This window comes from Schistocerca piceifrons, chromosome 4, assembly GCF_021461385.2.
Source record: "Schistocerca piceifrons isolate TAMUIC-IGC-003096 chromosome 4, iqSchPice1.1, whole genome shotgun sequence".
NCBI lineage: Eukaryota > Metazoa > Arthropoda > Insecta > Orthoptera > Acrididae > Schistocerca > Schistocerca piceifrons.
The window spans coordinates 283,093,162-283,117,894 of record NC_060141.1 but is presented as its reverse complement, the minus strand read 5'-3'; positions in this window follow the sequence as shown (position 1 = coordinate 283,117,894).

Sequence of the window (24,733 nt, the reverse complement as noted above, 5' to 3'; positions counted from 1 at the left end):
AGCTGTTCAATTGTTTCTGGATTCTGGCGGTACACCTGGTCTTTCAAGTGTCCCCACAGAAAGAAGTCACAGGGGTTCATGTCTGGCGAATAGGGAGGCCAATCCACGCCGCCTCCTGTATGTTTTGGATAGCCCAAAGCAATCACACGATCATCGAAATATTCATTCAGAAAATTAAAGACGTCGGCCGTGCGATGTGGCCGGGCACCATCTTGCATAAACCACGAGGTGTTCGCAGTGTCGTCTAAGGCAGTTTGTACCGCCACAAATTCACGAAGAACGTCCAGATAGCGTGATGCAGTAATCGTTTCGGATCTGAAAAACGGGCCAATGATTCCTTTGGAAGAAATGGCGGCCCAGACCAGTACTTTTTGAGGATGCAGGGACGATGGGACTGCAACATGGGGCTTTTCGGTTCCCCATAAGCGCCAGTTCTGTTTATTGACGAAACCGTCCAGATAAAAATAAGCTTCGTCAGTAAACCAAATGCTGCCCACATGCATATCGCCGTCATCAATCCTGTGCACTATATCGTTAGCGAATGTCTCTCGTGCAGCAATGGTAGCGGCGCTGAGGGGTTGCCGCGTTTGAATTTTGTACGGATAGAGGTGTAAACTCTGGCGCATGAGACGAAATGTGGACGTTGGCGTCATTTGGACCGCAGCTGCATCACGGCGAACGGAAACCCGAGGCCGCTGTTGGATCACCTGCTGCACTAGCTGCGCGTTGCCCTCTGTGGTTGCCGTACGCGGTCGCCCTACCTTTCCAGCACGTTCATCCGTCACGTTCCCAGTCCGTTGAAATTTTTCAAACAGATCTTTTATTGTATCGCTTTTCGGTTCTTTGGTTACATTAAACCTCCGTTGAAAACTTCGTCTTGTTGCAACAACACTGTGTTCTAGGCGGTGGAATTCCAACACCAGAAAAATCCTCTGTTCTAAGGAATAAACCATGTTGTCCACAACACACTTGCACGTTGTGAACAGCACACGCTTACAGCAGAAAGACGACGTACAGAATGGCGCATCCACAGACTGCGTTGTCTTCTATATCTTTCACATCACTTGCAGCGCCATCTGTTGTTGAAAACTGTAGCTACTGTAATTTCGAAAGTTTGTCCGCCTGAAAATGTACTGTTGTCCCAAGCATATTGCAACAAACGGTGTATTTCTATCGCTGCTCGTTTAGTTTTTATTGCCGTTTCAAATATTTGAAACACCCTGTATGACGTAAATGTTAACGAATGATCACTATCTAGGAGGAAAGGGGGATTGATCCTAATCATGAGATAATAGCTTTTAATGAGCCCGCAATCGTTAATTAAATAAAAAGTCACTTTCAACGATGATATGCGAACAACTTTCATTACGTCCGTTTTCACGTATCTGTCAAAACTAATTCTGTCGCCCAGAATTCACATTAACACTGACGCTAACCCCTTTTGTCTGAACATCGTATCGTAACCATTATGTGAAAGTTTATTCTCGTCCCCCAATTAATCCCTTTGTGACTTGTTTTAACAACCGAACAACGCAATGATGTTACATTACGACAATGTCCACCCAATGAACATCTCTTTGACTTTATCTTCTCTACTCTGCTTAATCATATTATTCCTGATTACAATTTATTCAGCTATTTAACGAAAACATCTAACAAAAAATAAAATTAATTTATCCCAACGTAAAACATCCGTTATAAGCAGAAAGAGCTGTATGGATCTGACAGAATTTAACTTCCAGAAGCCTTACTTGTCCATTATGAAGGGTTAACAACACAACCATCGCAAGGTGTCGTTCAGTTCAAGAACAGAACAAAACACAATGGATACCTAACGACTAATGTGATGCTGTAAGATGTAACAGTATTACGTATTTTGAATTCAGGCATCCAAGTGTCAGTACTTGATAAGACTTGTGTGTGATAAGGATAAGAAGTGGCCGACATTTAGGCTGCAAAGGATTGAGAGTATGCAGTGTGATACACAAAATGTGCGTGGAAGTAAAGGAGGAGGCAGAGCCGACTCCGTGTGTCAGTCGGACATGATCGATGCCAGTTTTACTGATGATATGGAACCTAACTGTGGAAGAGGTGTAGGTCTTAGATTTCTCAAACAAAGGTATGTACTAGCGTGTTTAGAAGGGATCTCATTCAAGGTAACTTTCAAGGACAATGAAGGTGATTTGTGCAATGAGAGCTTAGAGATCGTAGGCACCGTTTTGGCTATTGAAGGAGGCATATTACCACGAGATGATAGTGTATTATCAATGGAAATAAACGAAGATGAATTAGGAATAGAAGGAAAAGAGTTTTTGCAGATTTTGAGGACAGAAGCGACGACTGATGTAGTCGTGGAAGATACTGAGTTAGAGTCCAAAGTGACTTGTGAGAATGATGATAAATGCGAAGCCATTTGGTCTAGCAATTCCTAGGATGATGGATTTAATTATAAATACTTATGGTGTAACCCTTATCGTCTTAGACTGGGAAAACGCTTAAAGTGTTTCTCCACACAACAAAGCAGATAAACGGAACATTAGAACTACCAGAGGAAGATGACATCTCCAGTGGACATGAATACGAATGTGTGAACAGTGAACTAACAATAAAATCCAGGCAAGAAAGCAGTGTTCTAGATACAGGAAGTCTGGCAGTTCTGTTGGTAGAAACAGAGTGGAAGGCAGTAGAGATACTGAACAGCAAAGACAAGGACGACGTCTGGAAAACATTATCCGACATCAAAGATGAACACAGCCAGTATCTAATGGAAGCTGAACAGTATAATTTAGGAATTAATTAGTGAAAGGAGATTTGTAATATTATATAACATATATAATAACGTTGCTGAGATTGAGATCCTCTGGAGTCGCAGATCGAAAGTTAGGTTACATATCTCACACATCAAGACATTCAATGAATAAGGAGTGTTAGAGAACGAATAACCGTATGCGAGTGTGCAAGGAAGTAGAGAATAATGCAGAGGAGGTTTGTTAAGAATTGCATGTGGACGACTTCCCAATAAGGTTTACATTGTTGTGACAGTACTGAAAAGTACACTGATGAAAGTATCAGATGAGATGTTGGATAAGTTTACCCTGTAAGAAACAGTGGCGCGCTATAGTTTTATATTTGATGTCAGTAGTGAGAAGCACTAAGCGGTAATTGCCGCTAACGAAGCAACACAGAGCCGATTATGTTTGGCCGACATGACGGAGCATGAAGCTTATGACTATTCTTTTGTTGAAGTACACCAATAGGATGAGAAAATAACCAGTGATATAGGGAATGATAGATTACTAATACACCATGTCAGGAGCAGGTGCATGTGTCTGATCAACTGAAGCTTCAGTATATACTTGTGTATTTTGTGTATATTGTTCACAGGGGATGCAACTGTCATTTGAAAGAAGTCTATTTCAGTGATGTTATATCTGGTAGCAAGACAAATACCACCCATGAGTGTAATGATCTAATGAGGATTATTCTGACTTGAAAGTAAAGTCAATTTATGGTTACAAATCCAGGTACAGGTACTAAGCTATGTAAATATTTTACAGTTGTAATCACCGCCGTGGTTGTGTTTTCTTGTGTTGTCAACCACATGTTATGCTCGTGTGTCCTACGTGTGTTTCAGAACAGTCATCTCATATGTAGAGTGACCAAGTGTTTTCAAGATTCAAAGATGGTAAAGGGAAGGAGGTATATGACAGAGAGAGAAGAAAACTCTTCATGATAGATGGAAGTATGTCAGTGTATGCTGCCCATGCAGTAGTTAGTTGTAGGCATGCTAGTAATTAAAGCCAGATGCATTCTGTATTAAGTAGATAGTATTCTGTTTAGAATCTGCACATACATCAGAAAATTATAGCCACAGTCGCATATAATGTTACCTGCATGTCCACGACCTACTAACAAATTGTTATGAACTAATTTATCACTTATCTTCCAGCAAACATTAAAAATAAGGGATTGTAAAATTTTGATAGATACACTGTCGATAATGACAAAATTCACGTCCACACATTAAATTTTAAGCGTGTTGTTTATTTATCAAAGTGGACGTGTGATTGAATTTAGATGTTTCACCATTTAGAGATGATGGAGTCATGATAAACTTGTAGTTATCTCAGCCTACCTCACGAAAATTTGGTAGCCTCTGAAGGCCTAAGAGGCCAGAGATCTGTAATAAATGGATGTCATGTAAGTTATAAAGAGATTTAAAAGTAAGTATATTAAATGTCACTTTTACTACATAGATTTGTTTCTGTATGTCTAGTAGTGCCGTGTGATACTTTCCACGCAAGCAGTAAAACCCGCATATGATGGTCAGGCAGCCACATGACGACAGAGGTAACTGTTCAGGAAGAGCGATACAGTCTTAACGCAGTGACAAGATCAGGAGGTGCCTTCCACAGGTCGACTCCTGCCGGGGAGCACAACCTTCTCACCTCAAAAGGGGCGCATACTTGCCGACACTTCCTCACTGGACCACCAGTCCAGCACAATATACCTGATCGATCAGTTCGTAGCCGTGGAAAGCCCTGCACCACTCACCGAGAGATGCCGCCACAGATTACGGACTGCTGAGCGGCTTAGGACAACTGAGATGTCAGATGACAGACTGTTCACCGAGTTACACTGCGGAGGACATCAAATCTGGGAGCGTGTAAGTCGTCCTGAGTAATTAGTGCACCTTTGTGAAAGGACTGAACATGGAACTGTCTATGAACTCAAGTAAGGCATACCCATTAGACAACTTGGAGAAAATCGCAAGGGAAGTTTTACGTGTCAGTGATGTACAGAAGCATTGGGACCCTGAGCATGAGATGTGGCAGTCATGTGTTTATCGTTCAAGCTTCGTAATCGATGGAGTGCTCAATCGAATCCCACTCACTAACTTATTTATATTTTCTTTGAACTCCAATCGTATTATATCAGACATATTACATTTGAAGGATAATTTGATGAAAAGGCACGTGCATTTCACGATCTTTTATTGGATTTCCCATTTTATGTAGTTGTCTGCTAATTCTTACCATCGTAACAAATTTATATTTGTTACTATCGACAAGTAAACGATCAAGCGCATAATGTTTTGCAGAAAATGTATACTCATCATGATTTTTGAAATCCCTTATACCTGCGATTGGATTAAGTGCAGAGATTTGCTCATAGACGCTTCTATCTGCAAACGAAGGTTCCAAGGACGAGAGGCAGGCTTGGAAATCCCAAGTCATATATCGGTTCATATATCGGTAAAAGAGGTGTAGACATTTATGTTAAATAATAGAATGTGTTACAGTATTTCACAATATGAGGGCAATGTACGATTAATCCTCGGATGTGCTTTCGACATTTGAAGTTGCGGTATGATATGTTTCACACAGACATGCCAAACATAAATGAAAACGACATCTACTGCATCTAATGAAGGCAATTTTCCCACATTCACAATGAATTTTCAATGTTTCTAAGAAAAAACAAATCTCGGCATTTTGAAAGATTTCTCATTCCTCCGAGAATTTCGATACAAACCATTTACAACGCAACATTTTTGTAAATACTGATGCCACACCTAGTAGCTTACCTCCAGTAAAACATTATCTATTATGTGATATCGTTGATCTAAAATTTGGACATAGAACTTCCAGCGTCTTGGGGCTATACTAAACTGTTTAACCGACACCTCACAGTAATACCATTACTACGACTGCTCAAAAATGTTGATTTCTAAATAAATAGCATGTAAAACTCCCCCGATTTTTTCTACCTTTTGTTTGATCCTAGACATTGTCTGTCCATTCAGGAAGTACAAGAATCTGTTGACAGGCGACAGGTGAACGATGCATCACAATTGAAGTTGATACATCTAGGTAAAACCTTCCTTGAACAGTTATTTTATTTGTGCTATAATTACTGTAAAATTTTAATACAACTACTCATACTTCTACATAATTCCTTCTGAAGAGTGAACAGTTCATTGACACATCAATCCGAAACAGTGATAATCATCAACGTTAATGTACAGTACTGTATGCATGAATTACATTATACGAAGCGTATTCCGAAAGTAAGGTCCGATCTGTCGCGAAATGGAAACCACAGTGAAAAGCAAAAGTGTTTCATTTGCAATGGCGTTGTACCAACTTTCCAATACCCTCGACATATTTGCCTGCACTTTCCGCCGATTCACCATGCTGATCTGCAGTTCGTTGTCTGTTGCCTAAACGTTGATTTCATGGCCAACTTTTCATATCAACAGAGATAAAAAACAGATGATTTTGAGTACATACCTATTCCCTGGAGTTGTGTTATTGAAAGGACCTAAAACAACAGTCCCCAGAAATTCAAACAGTGCTAATGCTACAGGTAACCTCTGCAATGTTACTCCTGTTTGGGAGATACCCACTCTCTATGCGCACTGTACGCAGTTCCTCACATACTGGTTTATATTTGTCTTCCTATTCTTCCACCAACACCTTTCCACTAATCTTCTGTTGGTAGATCTGCAACCTCCACGTTTCACTAATACATGATCATGAGTTTCATGTAGCAATCTATTCCTTAGCTTTGCTGTGGAAGTGGCTGCTTAAAATACTGTTTATATTTGTCATCTGCTCTTTCTGCAGCTTGCCATTCCTTATGCTCATTACCCCCAATGAGTAATATTGCTACCTTTCTACTGAGGCTTCTACCCAGATTTATGTAGTCTTACTACTCATTGTATCAACTTACTGGAAGGATCCTTTGACAGCAACTGCCATGTTAGTACCACCTGATGTGTTATTACTCTAAACTTTTTACCACAGAAATAATATTTGAAATATGTGACTCCATAAATAAGACATAGCATCTCTTTCTCCATTTTGAAATAAATTCTTTCTGCAGAAATTTGTTGTCTTGATTCATAAACTATCACATGTTATTCACCTTGTAGGGCATCAAACAAATAACACGCCTTAAACTGAATGGCTTAAAGAATTCCGGTTAACTCGATATGTCACGTGACATAATTATTTGAAAATGTACTAATTTTGTAGATAAGCAAAGCAAAGACAATAAACAAACCGACATTTCGTGACTATAAACCGCTAATACTCGCACACAAGTAATCTCTCCGAGCCAAGCTACAAGACGCAGTTCTGAGGAGAAGGACTATTTTAAGATGGCACGCCATCTCGTGGGGCTGAAATCCTCCCACGGGACAGCTATCGGACACAATGAGATGCTACAGCCACTACGTAGGACACCGGCAAAAGCAGCCCTTGTCCATGCATTTTAACGACGACCTTCGGAAAGTCTTGCTACTGGAACGTGGCCACTGATCGCATCCAAACGTCTGGAGAAGCCCAACTCAAAACACTGGTGACTCACTGTAGCCACCTGCATTAAAACTCGCATGAAAGAAAAAGTTGTTTATCTCAGTACTGCATAACAGAAGTTAAACTCTGCCCTACGAAAGAAACGAAACCTGTGATAGGCAACAAAAACTCTGTTGGTTGGAGATATAACAAGTACTGATTCCCTGATTGACCAGAAAGAAAACGCGTGGCCACGAGCTTTGACATAGGCAAATTGCAGACAGAGTAATTGGCTTCTTCTCTTGCAGAAAATCGTCCAGTGTTTGAGCAAGGCGACTCGCGCTGCGCTGAGAGGATTGCGAGAGTCATTTTGTGAACGCTTGTTCACAGGCTAGTCTTAACTCGTCATGAGTGAAACTGCAAAGTCTCCTAGTATGGACAATCGCATCAGTCACTGACAGTTAATACTTGCGACCGATTTAAGGACAGTGACGTTCGCGCTATTCCCGCCAAACAGCGTGTACCATGCCGATTACCTTAGCTAGAGGATAAATAGGAATCTCAGCTTCACCGAAGACGTAGGAAATGTATCAGACTGGTGTTCAACAACCGAGAGAGATTTAGAATAGATTCTCAGATTCACAGCTAGCGCTAACAACCGCCACTGCCGCCAGCGACGCAAGGTAATAATATGCTATCGCGCTATGCTACCGAGTGATATTCAACTGACACTCAGAACTGCGGTCATCTACGTCTCTCCTAATTTTCGTACATTCAGCCAAGATCAATAGTTAAACATGTTCACGATTATCAGGCTTAAATGAAGCAGACACGCGTGATGTCCGATCCAACGAAAAGGATTTATTAGCCACTGTGGAAATATGAATTGCCTTAATTGTGTACTTCTTTTTGATTGCTCTCTACCGAACCCCATTCAATTTTTGGTATTTTCACTGTGCATTTTGGAGTAATTGATATATCTGGCCCCAATCGTATTTCATTTCTTTGTGTTTTTATCAAGCCCTATACATGGTCATCATCCATCTTACCATTAAAGAGCCTTATAACAGGAATCTCGCTTCACAGTTGTGAAAACCCAGCATCAGTATTTTACCAAGCTATACGTAATTTTGCTAACATTGCTATGTCATGAATAATAATAAATCTTAATAACGAAAATCTGAGATTTTCATTTTTCGCAAACATATAGATACGTCTGAACTCGCACACTAATTTCTTTACAGGGAATGTAGTGGAACCGACATTGAGACCAATGTATGATTACATCACTGTCCACGCTGCTGCACTGTTCTGAACTCTGCATGTGTGGGTGGTCAACCATATGTAATTAGTAGGACAAAAAGAAATCCACTTAAAAATTTGCATATTACATTTTTGTGTTGTATCAACCAGTGGTAAATATTAGTGGTTACTGACAAGTCAGCAGGGAGACAGAGACTTGCAATGCACTGAGTTGACGTACGCAGTGTTCCAACAGATTTAATGCCATTGATAGCTTTAAGTTTCTCTTGCGAGTGCCCAGGTGGATGACACAGCGTTGATAAGTTAGTTCTGTCCCAACTGGTAAGTGACGATCGTTCAGTCTTGTTATTGTATCAAGGGTATTATGAGCACGAATGAGAGGCTGAAGGGAATAGTTTTAACAAGCGGGTAAGGTCGTATTGTCGTATGATTACGCGAAGTGGGGCGCATCAGTTAAAACTGCAAAGATGGGAATCAGAGAGTTTAGCAATGGCATGTCGAGATCTTGACCGAATTGATATTGACACCCAGTAAGATAACATACAGGAATCTCAGGACAGAACAACAGACGACACAATGCCGAGCGAAACAGATCAGGGGATCCAGCAGGACATATATTTCGAGCAACAAGGACCTGTAAGTGGCGATCAACATAATGCGGAGGTGCAGGAATGTGGGGAAAGTCTTCAATACGTAGAACCCATAGTACTTGTCATAAGACCTCTCTCACAATCGAGTACAGGCAATAAAAGTGGAAATGTGTTACCGCATGGTTCATTGCAGTCAGTTGCGGACAGACACGAAAATATAAACGGAGAAAGAAGCGCGTTGCAAGGAGAGGTAGCAGGACCCGTTAATTTGTCGGAAATTCTGCAGCAATTAACGCGCACCATAACGATACAAAACAGAGAGATAAAACAACAGATACGTGAGCAGAGTGTGGGAACACCGAAACAACTCCGTGAGATCAAACAACAGTTAAGTCACGTAGAGGAAGAGGCAAAAGAATCTAGAGATGAGATCGAAAATTTAATAACAGGCCACACGCAATTAAGTACAGATATTGACAAGGTCCAACTGGACGTACAAACACTGTGTGACTACACACAGACTGAAATCAAAACATTACATGATGATTTCCTTATCCTATCTGCAAACTATTCAACAGTTTCCGTAATTTTCTTAGTTACTACCCCTAATTGTTCCCTATAGTGTCTGGCACTATTCAGTTTTGTATATCTCTGAATTAATCCTTGTTTAAGTTCATCGAATGTTGTGGCTTCCTTAAGAGCTTTTCGATTCTCTTGTTAGTCTCAATTTCGCAACACTCAACAATTCCTTATCGGACCAACCTTCGATCTCAGCCAGATTTCCAAGGTCTCCAACAAAGTCCCACACATCCTCGGTTGCATTACCAGAAAAAGGAGCAAAGAAACTTGCGACTGACAACTCTACACCCCGTTGCGACGAATGCGATTCTCCAACTCACACAGTTCTGTATTATCTGCTGTTAATTATGCTACCTTTTCTAACAATTCGCATACTGCTTCCGGTTGTGACAAACCTCGCGTCTCTGCTACTTTAGAAACTTTGTCCCTGACTACACTTATTTTGAGAACTGACACTCACAAGCCAAAAAAACAAAATACATTAACTTAATTCTTGCGTGTAATCATGAGCCATCTGGGTTCCGCAGCATTTTCTAGCCATTTACAAATTTCACAGTCGGGTTTCCTAATTTTATAGATGCAGTCCTTTCCACAATGTGTTTTCTTGCTTTCACCAAAACACATTATCCAGAACGTAGCTTTTCCTGTATTTATGTGCAAACGTCAAATGAAATGTCACCTGCTTCATTATCGTGTGACTGCCTTTGCGGTGAGAAGTCATTCAAACTCATATCACAGTCAGTATTCCCGTACAAATCACTTGTACTGAAGTCTCTGTCTGACTTTCTTCTTAGTTTTCCTTCCTTCTGCATTTGTCTTAAATGTTTTCCTTTTGGTAGTCGACGACCCCTTCTTTTTTCTTCTCATGCAGTACGCTATGTTTCTATTGGCTGCTTTTCAGGTACGTCAGTCGACACTCTTGAAGCACCGTTCAGTACGTCCTCTGTTTCGTGGAAGAGCTTTCAATAATGACCTTAGTGACTCTGTAGGGGACGACTGTAGTTTGATTGGTGGCTGAGTAGAACTACCACTTCATTCTGAGACCAGTTCATCGCTTCCAGATGCAGCCTCTGTATTCAAAATAGGTTGCAGTCTATCCGTCACGTACGACGTGAGGAATTCATCACCTTTGAATACGTTCCCATTTCCGGGCCATATCCAAATCGCTCGAAATCCAGATTGAATACTGACAGATGAGTCAGTCCTTCAGACAATCACACCTTTCACGGTTTCTTCGCATTTTTCATGCAGCCATTTCACCTTAGCTTCTATGCACTTCCTTTAAATTTCTTTCCTAAGTGACTTGTATTTCTGATTTCATTAATTTCGCTGAACTTTTTTATAGTTCTTTCTTTCATCGAACAACTAATATATTCCTTCTGTTACTTCGCAGTTGCCTTCCTTGTACATATGCTTTTCTTTCAAGCTTCTGCGTTTTCCCTTACTCTTAAACTGAAATGTCTACTCAGTTACCCACTATCACCGTATTTGCAACCTCACAGAGCTTGAAGAGCGTCTCTTCATTCATTAGTATTTCCGTATCCACCTTCTCTACGCCATTGATTCTTCCTGACTAGTCTCCTAAACTTCAGTCTACTCTTCATCACTACTAAATTGTGATTCGATCCTAATCCATCCTGGCTACGCCTTACGATACAGTATTTGATTTCTCAGTCTCTAATGACCATCTACATCTACCTATGTCTACATGGTTAATCTGCAATTCAAACCTAAATGCCTGGCAGAGGGTTCATCGAACCATTTTTATACTACTACTCTACCATTCCACTCTCGAATGGCGCCTGGGAAAAAAGAACACCTAAATCTTTCCTTTTTTCAGTGACTTCCACCCCAACTCGCGTATTATATCAGTGGCACTCTCACTCCTATTGCGCGATAACACGGAACAAGCTTTAATTCATTGCACTTTTTCGATGTCCTCCGTCAATCCTACCTGGTAAGGATCCCATACCGCGCAGCAATACTCCAGCAAAGGACGGACAAGTGTAGGCTGCCTCTTTAGTTGGTTTGTTGCATCTTCTAAGTGTTCTGCCAACAAAGCGCAGTCTTTCTTTCGCCGTCCCCACAATATTATCTATGTGGTCTTTCCAATTTAAGCTGCTAGTAATTGTAGTTCCTAGATATTTAGTCGAATTAACAAGCCTTAGATTTGTGCGATTTATCGAATACTCAAAATTTATCGGATTTCTTTTAGTACCCATGTGGATGACCTCACACTTTTCTATGTTTAGTGCCAATTGCCACTTTTCGCACCATACAGAAATTCTCTCTAGATCATTCTGTAATTGGAACTGATCATCTGATGATTTTACTAAACGGTAAATTACAGCGTCATCTGCAAACAATCCAGGGGGGCTGCTAAGATTATCACCATTTATGTAATTCAGGATCAGCAGAGGTCCCTTGGCACTACCTTGTGGAACGCCAGATATCACTTCTGTTCTACTCGATGGTTTACCGTCTATCACTAAGAGCTGTGACCTTGACCTCTCTGAGAGGAAATCACAAATCCAGTCACACAACTGAGACGATACTCCATACGCAGCCAATTTTATTAATAGTGCCTTGTGAGGAACGGTATAAAAAGCCTTCTGGAAATCTAGGAATATGGAATCGATCTGAGATCCCTTGCCGGCAGCACTCATTACTTCATGGGAATAAATAGGTAGCTGTGTTGCACAAGAACGATATTTTCTGAATCCGTGTTGACTATGTATCAATAAGTCATTTTCTTCAAGGTGATTCATAATGTTCGAGTACGGTATATGCTTCAAAATCCTACTGCAAATTGAGGTCAGTGATATGGGTCTGTAATTCAATGGGTTACTCCTTTTTCCTTTCTTGAATATTGGTGTGACCTGTGCTACTTTCCAGTCCTTAGGAACAGACCTTTCGTCAAGTGAGCGGGTGTATATGATTGCTAAGAAAGGCGCTATTGTGTTTGCAAACTCTGCAACGATATCATCTGGACTGGAAGACTAACCTTTCTTAAGTGATTTGAGTTGATTCGCAACACCTACTCGTAAGATATCTACTTTTATCTCACTCATGTTAACAGCTGCCGGCCGGGGTGGCTACAGTCTGGAGCCGAGCGACCGCTACGCTCGCAGGTTCGAATCCTGTCTCGGGCATGGATGTGTGTGATGTCCTTAGGTTAGTTAGGTTTAATTAGTTCTAAGTTCTAGGCGACTGATGACCTCAGAAGTTAAGTCACATAGTGCTCAGAGCCATTTGAACCATTTTTTTGCTAACAGCTGTTCTGGTTTCGAATTTTGGAATATTTACTTCATCTTCTTCCGTGGAAGAATTACGGAAAACTATATTTAGTATCTCCGCTTTAGTGGCACCATCATCGGTAACATTTCCTTCGCTATCGCGCAGTGAGTGTATTGACGATTTTTTGCCACTGGTTTACTTTACATATGACCAGAATCTCTTTGGGGTTTCTACCATATTTTGAGATAATGTTTCATTGTGGAAACTATTAAAAGCGTCTTACATTGACGCCCGCACTAAATTTCCAGGTTTCGTGAAACTTAGCCAGTCCTGGGGATTTTGCTTTCTTCTGAATTTGGCATGCTCTTTTTCGTTGCTACTGTAACAGTGTTCTGACGTGTTTTGCGTACCATTGTCTGATTGTAGACTGGCACCTAATCTACCCCACTTGAGACTGGGAACCAGCCTAGCATAAGCCTAAACAAGTGTGGAAAATGGCCTAAGATGACAATGAGGCTTCACTACACCAGTCCAGCGGCCGTTAGTCGGCAGCGTGGATTCGATCCGGGTCTGGTTTAGTTGCATGACTTGCAAGCTAAGAATATAAACAATCATTCTGAGAAATATTCCGGACTCTTGTAGTACATCTGCCACTGACCTGTAATTGTAGTAACGGTCGTTCAGTAATATACTCCCTTCCTAGGTATTTACACTTAGCACTTAATTTTGCGTCTGCCTATTTCACTTCTAACATCTTTCTATATCAGTACATTTCAAACGCTTCTGGATTCTTCTTCATATCTACAATGATCCATGTTACACTTGCATGCAATGCTGTGGCCCAGGCGCACAGCTTCACAAACTTCTTCCCAATTCCCGTTCCAGTATGCGATACCTGTAGAGCCCTTTTTCTTGAAGAAAACGTACTTCGCCCGTTATATCTAGTACAGGTTTGTGATTGTCAAGCAGATAAAACTCAGGCCCGGTCCATTCTATATACCTCCAAATGATGGCTATAAACTTCGTGTGGTTGCGAAGGAGTTCTAGAGGAACTACTTGAGAAAATTCCACCCAATGAGGTTAAAGAGAGGCGAAATTTTGTAGATCAATGTCGACTCCTTGATCACTTCTTTGGCAGCAAATGCCAATTTGTACGTCTGTCGACCGCAAGAGGAACTTTCAGCATTGGGCCTGTCTGCGTTCTGGTTGTTAGGCGTCGCCGAATGCTTCCACGTCTTTCACAAGAACATTGTAGACATCTCCAAGGTCATCGATAGCAGGAGAGAAAGGAAAAAGAAACATGGTGGAAACTAGTTGGTTCGTGCTGTTGTGCCATATCAAAGACAATTATTTTGGTTCGAGAAATGAGGTATACATTTCCTCTGTGACTGAGTGAGAGTTAGCTTTACAAATGTACAGGGAAAGATATCTAGAAAGGCGTCAACCACACCATTTCGCGTTTGTCAGTGCACATCAGCTTCTAGATGGTAAAAACATAGTTCTAAAGGACGAAAAAACGGCAGAGATTGCGAGTGCATCGCAGGCCCCCCAAGATTAGAAGCGATCGTCTTACAAAGATTTGCCGTGGATCAATTCACACTTGAGATGTGGCACAAATTACGAAGATAGCATATGACGCTCGAAAGTGCTTGAGGACGGGTGGCATCCACTTCATTTTCAGAAGATAGATTTTCATACCGCTCTTAATTATGTTCCACGTGTGAATTTTAGGAAGTGGTTCCTGCAACTTTGCTCTACAAAGCTGTATTAAACTGCGCGTGGTTTTTCACGGACCAGACGTTCTTCGACTGTGTAGATATTTTCAGCTGTCACAACTGTCCCATTTGAGCTTAAGAGAATCCTTATCCCAGAAAGGGGAAGGCGGAGGAAAAGTGACCACTACAAGGCAAACTGAATTTTCAACATTTTATTGATGGACGCTTGCCGCTAACGTATTTTGAATGTACCTATTGCAATGTATGACACAATTTTTACAAGTAAAAAATAGTTAATGTGTTTGGAACGCGTTTTTCTGAAGCCTTACATAGTGCCACCCTTTCCATATCTCTTGCGGTAACACGGTCAGTGCAACTTACATACTCAATAAGTGAACAGCAAGCCCTTTTGGACTGACGTAAGTCAATCGGCTTAGAGTGGTCCTTTAAATGAAAACACCTTGCTGTTTTCACTGAATTGTTAACGGTTTTCATCCACTTATAAACACGATTAACTGGATGAAATTTTTCTGCTTAAAGCGTTTCAAGGATATGAAAGATTTCGTGAACGTTGGATTCTTTAAAAGCTTGTATTGCAGATGCTGAAGTAGGCTTCGTAAGACTAGTATTAGAGTGCTGTCTCAGCCAGCCAACTCCGACAGTTTCTTGAAACGATGCGATATTTAGTTCAAATCTATCAGATTTAATGCTAAGTCTGTAAAGCACAGAACTGATTTTGTATTTCGCAAATATCATCGAGGATTTATTGTTGTGGTTCTTTACTGAACACACTCTATAAGGTTCCCATAATCTTTTTACTGCCTACTGCCTCTGTAGCCTCTCCTGGAACTCTAGGTGTCTTGTGGTCACCAAGTGAGTGCGAACCGATCAAAGCAGTAAGGTGCCCGTGGACACTGACACACGCTGCGAGTACGAGGAACGTGGTGGACTGCGCAGCTGGTGGCGAGGCGGACAGCGTGGGTGGGGGAGGGGGGGGGGGTGGGGGGGGGGGGAGGAGGTAACGAAAGCTGTTAGTTGCTGCTCGGATATCCTGTGTCACCGCGCGTGGACTGAAAAGGAACGTGCAGCTGATTTCGACAACGTGCTAAGCCGCATGATTCGTGAATCTGTGGATCGGCAGATATGTTGTTGTTATGGTCTTCAGTCCAAAGACTGATTAATTAAAGCTCTCCATGCTAACATCTCCTGTGCAAGGTTCTTAATCTCTGAGTAACTACTGAAACCTACATCCTTCTGAATCTGCTTAGTGTATTCATCCCTTTGTCTCCCTCTACGATTTTTACCCTCCACGCGTCCCGCCAATACTAAATTGGTGATCCCTTGATGCCTCACATCATGTCCTACAAACCGATCCCTTCTTCTAGTGAAGTTATGCCACAAATTCTTCTTCTTCCCAATCCTATTCAGTACCTCCTCATTAGTTACGTGATCTACCCATCTAACTTTTCGAAAGCTTCTGTTCTCTTCTTGTCTAAACTACTTATCGTCCATGTTTCACTTTCATACATGGCTACACTCCATACAAATACATTCAGAAAGGACTTCCTGACACTTAAACCTGAACTTGATGTTAATAGAAAAAGGTTTCCTTGCCATAGCCAGTCTACATTTTGTATCCTCTCTACTTTTACCATCAGTTACTTTGGCCCCCAAATAGCAAAACTCATCTACTATTTTTGTGTCTCATTTTCTGATCTAATTCCCTCAGCATTACTCGATTTAATTCGACTACATTCCTTTATCCTCGTTTTGCTTTTGTTAATGTTCATCTTATATCCTCCTTTCAAGACTCTGTCTATTCCGTTTAACTGCTCTTCCGTTGCTGTCTGTGACTGAATTACAAAGTCGGCGGCAAACCTCCAAGTTTTTATTTCATCTCCATGGATTTCAGTCCTACTCCGAATTTTTCTTTTGTTTCCTTCACTGCTTGCTCAATATGCAGATTGAATAACATCGGCGAAAGGCTACAACTATCACTCCCTTCCCACCCACTGACTCCCTTTTTTGCCCCTCTTATAACTGCCCTCTAGTTTCCGTACAAATTGAAAATAGCCTTTCACTACCTGTGTTTTACCGCTGCCACCTTCAGAATTTGAAAGGCAGTATTTCAGTCAACTTTGTAAAAAGCTTTCTCTAACTCTACAAATGCTTGAAAAGTAGGTTTGCTTTTCCTTAATCTATTTTCTAAGATAAGTCGTAGGATCAGTATTGCATCGGGTGTTCCAACATTTCTACGGAATCCAAACTGATTATCCCCGAGGTCGGCTTCTACGAGTTTCTCAATTCGTCTATACAGAATTTGTGTCAGTATTTTGCAACCGTAATTTTCACACCTGTCAACACCTGCTATATTTGGAATTGGAATTACTATATTTTTCTTGAAGTCTGAGGGTATTTCTTCTGTCTCATACATCTTTCTCACCAGATGGTAGAGTTTTCTCAAACTGGCTCTCCCAAGGATATCAGTAGTTCTAATGGAATGTTGTTTGCTCCCAGGACCTTGTTTCTATTTAGATCCTTCAGTGCCCTGTCAAATTCTTCATGCAGTATGATATCTTACATTTGATCTTTATCTACGTCCTCTTCCATTCCAATAATATTACCATCAAGTACACCGCCTTGTGTAGAACTTCTACATACTGAAACGTCCCCTTTGAAAAAATTAATGAATTACTGTGCTGATAAACCTCTTACATTATTTGATTGTCAAACAGCTGAGCAGAACTGAACGTACTCAGACATTTCGCTCTTTACGTATTCTGATCAACACTAAACTGACACACAATATTTTTAGGGCAACGCAATCTGACTTTCAATAATCCCTACAAAAGAATGACCCTGACTAACATTAAACTATACCTTTCACAAATCACTTACCTTACAAAAATCTTCGTTACTGGAACTACTGCAATACAGCGAGCGCCACTACTGCCAGCTTAATAGTGTTCAAGAGTCATAACATATATAGCAGGTCATGACTTCCAGTCTTACAAATTTACTGTCTCTGATGGACACACGTCCAGATCATCCGCTCTCAAAACTCCGCCATTTCTCTCCCCACATCCACCACTGCTGGCGGCTCACCTCCAACTGCGCAACGCTACGCGCTGTTAACAGCCAACTGCCCAACACTTCAATAGCGACTATTCCAACAATGCCACTCAGCCACAGACCGCACACAACACAGCCTGTGATTTTCATACAGAGCGCTACATGGCGTTAACAATATAAAAACCTAAACAGCCTACTTACATTACTCCTTCCACGTTTCTGCTTTCCCTTCTTTGCTTAGAACTGGTTTTCCACATGAGCTCTTGATATTCATACAGGTAGTTCTATTTTCTGCAAAGGTCTCTTTAGATTTCCTGTAGGCTGCGTCTATCTTACCCCTAGTGATATATGTCTCTACATCCTGGCATTTGTCTTCTAGCCATCCCTGCTTAGCCATTTTGCACTTCCTGTCGACCTCATTTTTAAGACGTTTGTACACCGTTTCGTCTGCTTCATTTACTGCATTTTTATATTTCCTCCTTTCATCAATTAAATTCAGTATCTTTTCCGTTACCCAAGGATTTCTACTAGCCCTTGTCTTTTTACCTACTTCATCCTCTCTTGCCTTCACAGCTTCAACTCTCAAAGCTACTCATTCTTCTTCTACTGTATTTCTTCCCTCCGTTCATATCAATCGTCCCCTAACGCTCTCTCTGAAGTTCTCTACAACCTCTGCTTATTTCAGTTTATCCATGTCCCATCTCCTTGAAATGTAAACTTTTTGCAGCTTAAGTTTTAATTTACAGTTCATAACAAATAAATGTGTTAAGAATCCTTATCAGCCCTGAATATGTCTTACAATTTAAAACCTGGTTCCTAAATCTCTGTCTAATAATTATATAATCTATCAGAAATCTTCCGGTGTCCCCTGACCACTTCCTCTTATATAAGTTTGTTTCATGGTTCTTAAACCGAGTATTAGGTATGATTAAGTTACGCTCTGTACCAAATTGTATCAGGCGGCTTCCTCTTTCATTCCTTACCCCCATTCCATTTTCACCCACTCCTTTTCCTTCTCTTCCTTTTCCTACTATCGAATTTCACTCCCAAATGACTATTAAATTTTCCATCTCCCTTCACTATCTGAATAATTTCTCATCACACATTTCCTCAATCTCTTCGTCATATGTGGAACTAGTTGGCATATAAACTTTTAATACTGATGTAGGCCTGGACTTCCTGTCTATCTTTGCTACAATAATGTGTTCACTATGCTGTTCGTAGTAGCTTATCCTCGCTATATGATTCTGTAATTATAACTGTGTATTCACCTGACTAGAAATCTTGTTCCTCCTGCTATCGAACTTCACTTATTCCCACTATATCTAGTTTTAACTTATCCAGTTCCCTTTTTCAATTTTCTAACGTACCTGCCTATTAAGCGGTCTGACGTTCAAAGCTCCGATCCGCAGATCGCCAGTTTCCTTTCTCCTGAAGACGACGTCCTCCTGAGCAGTACCCTCCCGGAGATCCGAATGGGGACTACTTTACCTCTGCAATATTTTACTCAAGAGGACGCCATCATCATTTAACCACACAGTAAAGCTGCATGCCCTCGGGAAAAATTACGGCTGTAGTTTCCCCTTGCTTTCAGCCGTTCGCAGTACCAGAACAGCGTGGCCGTTTTCGTTAATGTCACAAGGCGAGGTCAGTCACTTATCCAGACTGTTGTCCCTGCAACTACTGCTGGAAAGGCTGCCGCCCCTTTTTGGGAACCACACATTTGTCCTGCCTCTCAACGGATACCTTTCCGTTGTGGTTGCACCTACGGTACGGCTATCAGTATAGCTGACGCACGCAAGCCTCCCCACCAAGGGCAAAGTACATGGTTCATGGTGGGAAGGCAGATATAATAATTAGCGAGGCGATATTTTTGCCACATGATTGTGATGCGAACGTAGATAAAATGTATTACATTCAATACAGGTAGAATCTGACTGTCAATGAAGTAGGACTCTTGCCCTACTGTAGCTGAGGACTGATACTCCGATAAACTGTGTTCAGTTTTTCTGTCTTGTTCATGTCAAATCAGATGGGCAGAGTAACGTCTGGAGTTGTGAAAGACAGACTGACAAACAGGTGGTTAGTGTTTAAGAAATAAACTGTTTTAATTTAAATGTTTTGTCTGTTTGACATATGATTTTTTAAAATTGGCATGCATGCTTACAATGGCAAAAAAAAACTATACAAATTCTCTGTCATATTCTAAAACTGATGTTCTTTGAGCGTAGTTGTTCGAAGATCAGTGTGATTTGTAACCTTCTAGTGAGATAGTTATCAGCATGTAAAGTTTTTATTTTTTCATTTAACTGTTGTTTTACATAAGATTGAAAAGAGAATTTACTTGTGAAGGCAATATTCCGAGAATTAATCTTTTTGGTAAGAACTGAACAATACGATAGAACACAGTACCACAGTGCAGTAATATCTGATTCTTGTTTCGGCTACTGATGTCAAATAATGGTTTTTAAAACTTTCTCTTGGCAGTCAGTAAACTTCCAGTAAGTTCCAATTCTCTAAATCAGTGACCTGCCACTGTGTCGTAAGCAATCCCAAGCATCTGCAATAGACTTCAATTGGATGTTCGTATTAAGCCACACAACAGAAAGGATACGGTTCAAAATGGTTCAAATGGCTCTGAGCACTATGCGACTTAACTTCTAAGGTCATCAGTAGCCTAGAACGTAGAACTAATTAAACCTAACTAACCCAAGGACATCACACACATCCACGCCAGAGGCAGGACTCGAACCTGCGACCGTAGTGGTCGCTCGGTTCCAGACTGTAGCGCCTAGAACCGCACGGCCACTCCGGCCGGCGGATACGGTTCCAAACAACTTAGGTTAATTAGTTCAAGATTGTTAAAGGTGTGAAGAATGACTGATAATAGCTTGTATGTAAAAGGATTCACAAGTCTGTAGTACAATGTGTGATAAGTGCTAGTAATTAACTTATATTGGGGTCAACAGAATAAAAACGAAGTTATTCTGACGAGTTCGGTGGTCAAGCGGACGCCATGTCAGCTTTAATGATTCACAGATGAAATTATCAAACTGAAAGAAACAGTAATGGATTACATTTATAAGCCAAATGACGTTTAAAAAGAGATAGAAAATATGAAAAGAAACATACGAGTGATTCAACTGAAACCTTTACTGGGCGAAATGAGTACTCACGGTGCACGACATCCTTGGTTGGTTGGTTGATTGGGGGGAGGTGACCAAATAGCGAGGTCATCGGTCCCATCGGATGAGGCAAGGGTGGGGAAGGACATCGGCGGTATCCTTTCAAAGGAACCATCCCAGCATTTGCCTGAAGCGGTTTAGGTAAATCACGGGAAAGTTAAATCCTGATGGCTGGACGCAGGTTTGAGCTGTCGTCCTCCCGAATGTGAGTCCAGTGTACGAACCACTGCGACACCTCGCTCGATGTTGCAACAGATGTTCGAAGTCTGCACCACCAGACGCCACTTATGCCTGACACTGACGGGCCATTGACCTCCACAAACACTCGAACACACTTGGAGTTTCTTTGAAACAGTGAATAATTTTATAACTGCTTTTCCTAGTTTCTGTTCACGTTTCTTTACTTTCAATAAAATACATACAGCTGCAAATTTGTTGGAACATGAGTTGTTATTCGCTAAACGCCACTGACTGCTGCAACATCTAGTGGATAAGATGATATCTGCTGCATAGGCACCCTTTAGCCGCCGTAATTTCGATGCTGTTGGTTTCGTTGTTTTGTACCAAGTATACTGACAACCTACATAAGTTGCAGTTAACATGGGTTACTGTCTAATTCTAGGCAGCACCTTCGGTCGTAAATGCGAGGTTGCCACTACTTAGCCTCAACATTGTTCTTGGAATACAAGCTAGTGATTCATTACAAGAAAATTTTCTAGATTCAGAACTTGAATATTTTGTAGGCTTAGCAAAAGAAATATTTTGTATTTCGGACAAATGATTAGAAACTAGTTTGTTAGTGAACGATATCTATGAATGTGGTTGGCCACTGTCTCCAGAAGTTATCACTACTATTACTTCTGAGAAATTTACGAGTTACAGCTACTTGAACATACGAACCGTCTGGAGACAGAAATTGAACTGTAAGTGTCTCAGAACGTAAGACCACGTCAACAAGCCATAGGTTTGGTACGTGCATTACCAGGTCTTTGTTTAGAATATTGTGTTATGTAACGTTTTACACCCAGGAAAGCTGAAAAAATAGGAATGACAAGCATTTTGAAGTTACTCTGTGTACCCGAGACCTGGAACAGACGCTGCTGGCTTGGCCTGCTACTCCCTTTCCCACGTCCCCATCTGACGTTATGGAGAGAGTTTAATTTCTTTATGCTGCGAAAACTTGTAAACAAACTTCACAGCGGCGTCCTCGCGGTTTTAAGGCGGCAGCACGCCACCCGGCTCGGCTCGGCTCGGCTCCTCCTGTTGATACCCAAGTTTAATTCCAGAAGTTGCTCAGTGGCGGGAGGGGCGCCCAACAAAGGAGCGCAACAGCATTACCATTTTAACGGGAAGCTATATCTGAAATGTTGCGAAATAATAGGATTAGTGATGTGTGGCTTCTCCCGTAATCCCCTTTGTGCGACGGTGCAATTATCCCGCTCCATTTGCCTTTCAGATTACCGCACGGAGCTGCTCTCACCGCCACCGTATTGCCAACAATAACAGCCGCGAGCGGCTCCCCCAGACGGAATAACAGTGTACACTCTGCCGCGCCGCCCGCTGCGGCCCCGCCATCTTTGGCAGCGCCGAGCACTGTCCGGCGTCCCGCAGGGTCACATCACCCGACCACGCTGCGCACCAACAAAGACCCCCGCAGATCCCGTCGTCCAAACAAAGCACATCTTCGTAGAGGCGAGCTATTACACCGTAGACGGAAGCTTTCCCCTATAAAACTGAGAGTTCCGCCGCCGTCGGCAAAGAACATCTTCGGAAAGGAATCGCAGCTTAGATTCATTGGGCACAGCGAGTTGCTACAGTGGTATCAGAGACATTCCATTGAAACGACAAAGGACATTTTAAGAAAGCCTAGATTCACTAAACTCAGTGAATTTTTGGAACGTAATCGTACATGCACTTTTTGTCAAACTAAAAGTTTCGTCCCCGTATGTGGAGGACACCTTCAGCAAGGGTGGTAGTTCCGATCCCCTTCACACAGAGGCTTGCTGCTGAAAAGTAAAATATGTGCTTCCTGTAAAACTAAACGTTTCGCCATCGTCCACATAGAACGCTTTCAGGAAGGAGTCGCAGCATCTAGTCACAGCACAAATTAGCTAACTCCTTAGAAGTTCGAGATGTCTCTCTCGTCAAACCACACGTTTCATCCCCATGTGCGGAGCACATCCCCAGGAAATGGTAACAAATTCACCGGACAAAAATGTTATTCACCGCTTCGAAAGCGGGCACTGGTCACTAGGGAGCTGTAGACGGTGTAGACCTGGTATCAGGTAGTTATGTGACGCCGGCCGAAATGGCCGCGCGGTTCTGGCGCTGCAGTCTGGAGCCGCGAGACCGCTACTGTCGCAGGTTCGAATCCTGCCTCGGGCATGGATGTTTGTGATGTCCTTAGGTTAGTTAGGTTTAACTAGTTCTAAGTTCTAGGGGACTAATGACCTCAGCAGTTGAGTCCCATAGTGCTCAGAGCCATTTGAACCATTTAGTTATGTGACTCGATGGCTGACGTAAATCTTAGCAGTGAAGTGGTGTGAATGTGACAGGCGATCATATTGTATTAGCAAAGTTAGCTGCATCGACGTGGAGACGTGACAGAGTAGCAGAAAGGAGCTATCCTATTTGGTCGCGCCCACGATAACATACAAAATGAAGCGTTCCGGTTTTGAGGTCCGTACCTCATTCGGTAAAAAAAACCCTTAGAGGATCACTTTTTTGTCCGCATGTTCGACTTTTCAAAACCCCTTTTCTCAGGAAGCGGTAGACGTATCAAGTCGAAATTTATGTCGCACACTAATGTCAGCGGTCCCTTGACGACGTAAAGAAGTGAAGGTTGTAAGTCTATGCAATGAAGGGAAGGAAGAAAGGAAGATTTGGTTTAATATCCCGAGAACATCGAGGTCATTACAGACGGAGCACAAGTACAGATTGTGTTAAAAATGGCGAATGAAATCGGCCGTGCCCTTTCAGAGGAACCATTCCGGCATTTGCCTGGAGCGATTTAGGAAAATCACGAGAAATCTAAATCAGGATGCGGGTTTCAACCGTCGTCCTCCGAATGTGAATCACGGAATGCTGGTCATTCTCAGTCCCCGAGTGGAAATAGCGATGGGAATAGCAAAATATAGATATCTGGAGACGTGTACCTCACAGAAGGCATCGCTCACAGCGGTATTGTGTCATCTCACTCGGTCAATGCAGTTAAAAGGCCATCTGTGTCACATATTCTGATACAAACACAGTCATCAAAACTTACTAGGTACTTCCCGTTGAGACAGAATCAATAAATTTGCCAAGAAGAAAGATTTCACAGCACAACCAAAGGAATGAAACCCAAAAGCTGGTAATTTTTAATTATGTCACACGAAAAAGACTGTCGTTTTTTGACTGTCCGTCCGTCAGTCAATCCCCCTTTTTTCCTCAGGAACGTGTAGACATACCAAGTCGAAACTTATGTCTCGTGGTAAGGTATATGGTCCCTTGGTAGTGTAATAACTATAAGCCTGTAAGTCAATGAAACCCAAGTTTTCGGCCATCTATGTCATATATTTTGACACTCGCAAACTCACTCACCAAAACGTATGCAGTACTTCCCATTAGTCTAGAATCGTGAAATTTGTCACGAAGAATGGTTTCACATTTCAAGCAAAGGCAAAAAAATACCAAAATTATTAAATTCTATTTATATCACACGAAAAAATGTTATTATTGTCAATTATTGTCCGACTTTAAATTTGAAATTAAAACATACTCGAAAATATTTGATTCCCTCGGAGTGATAT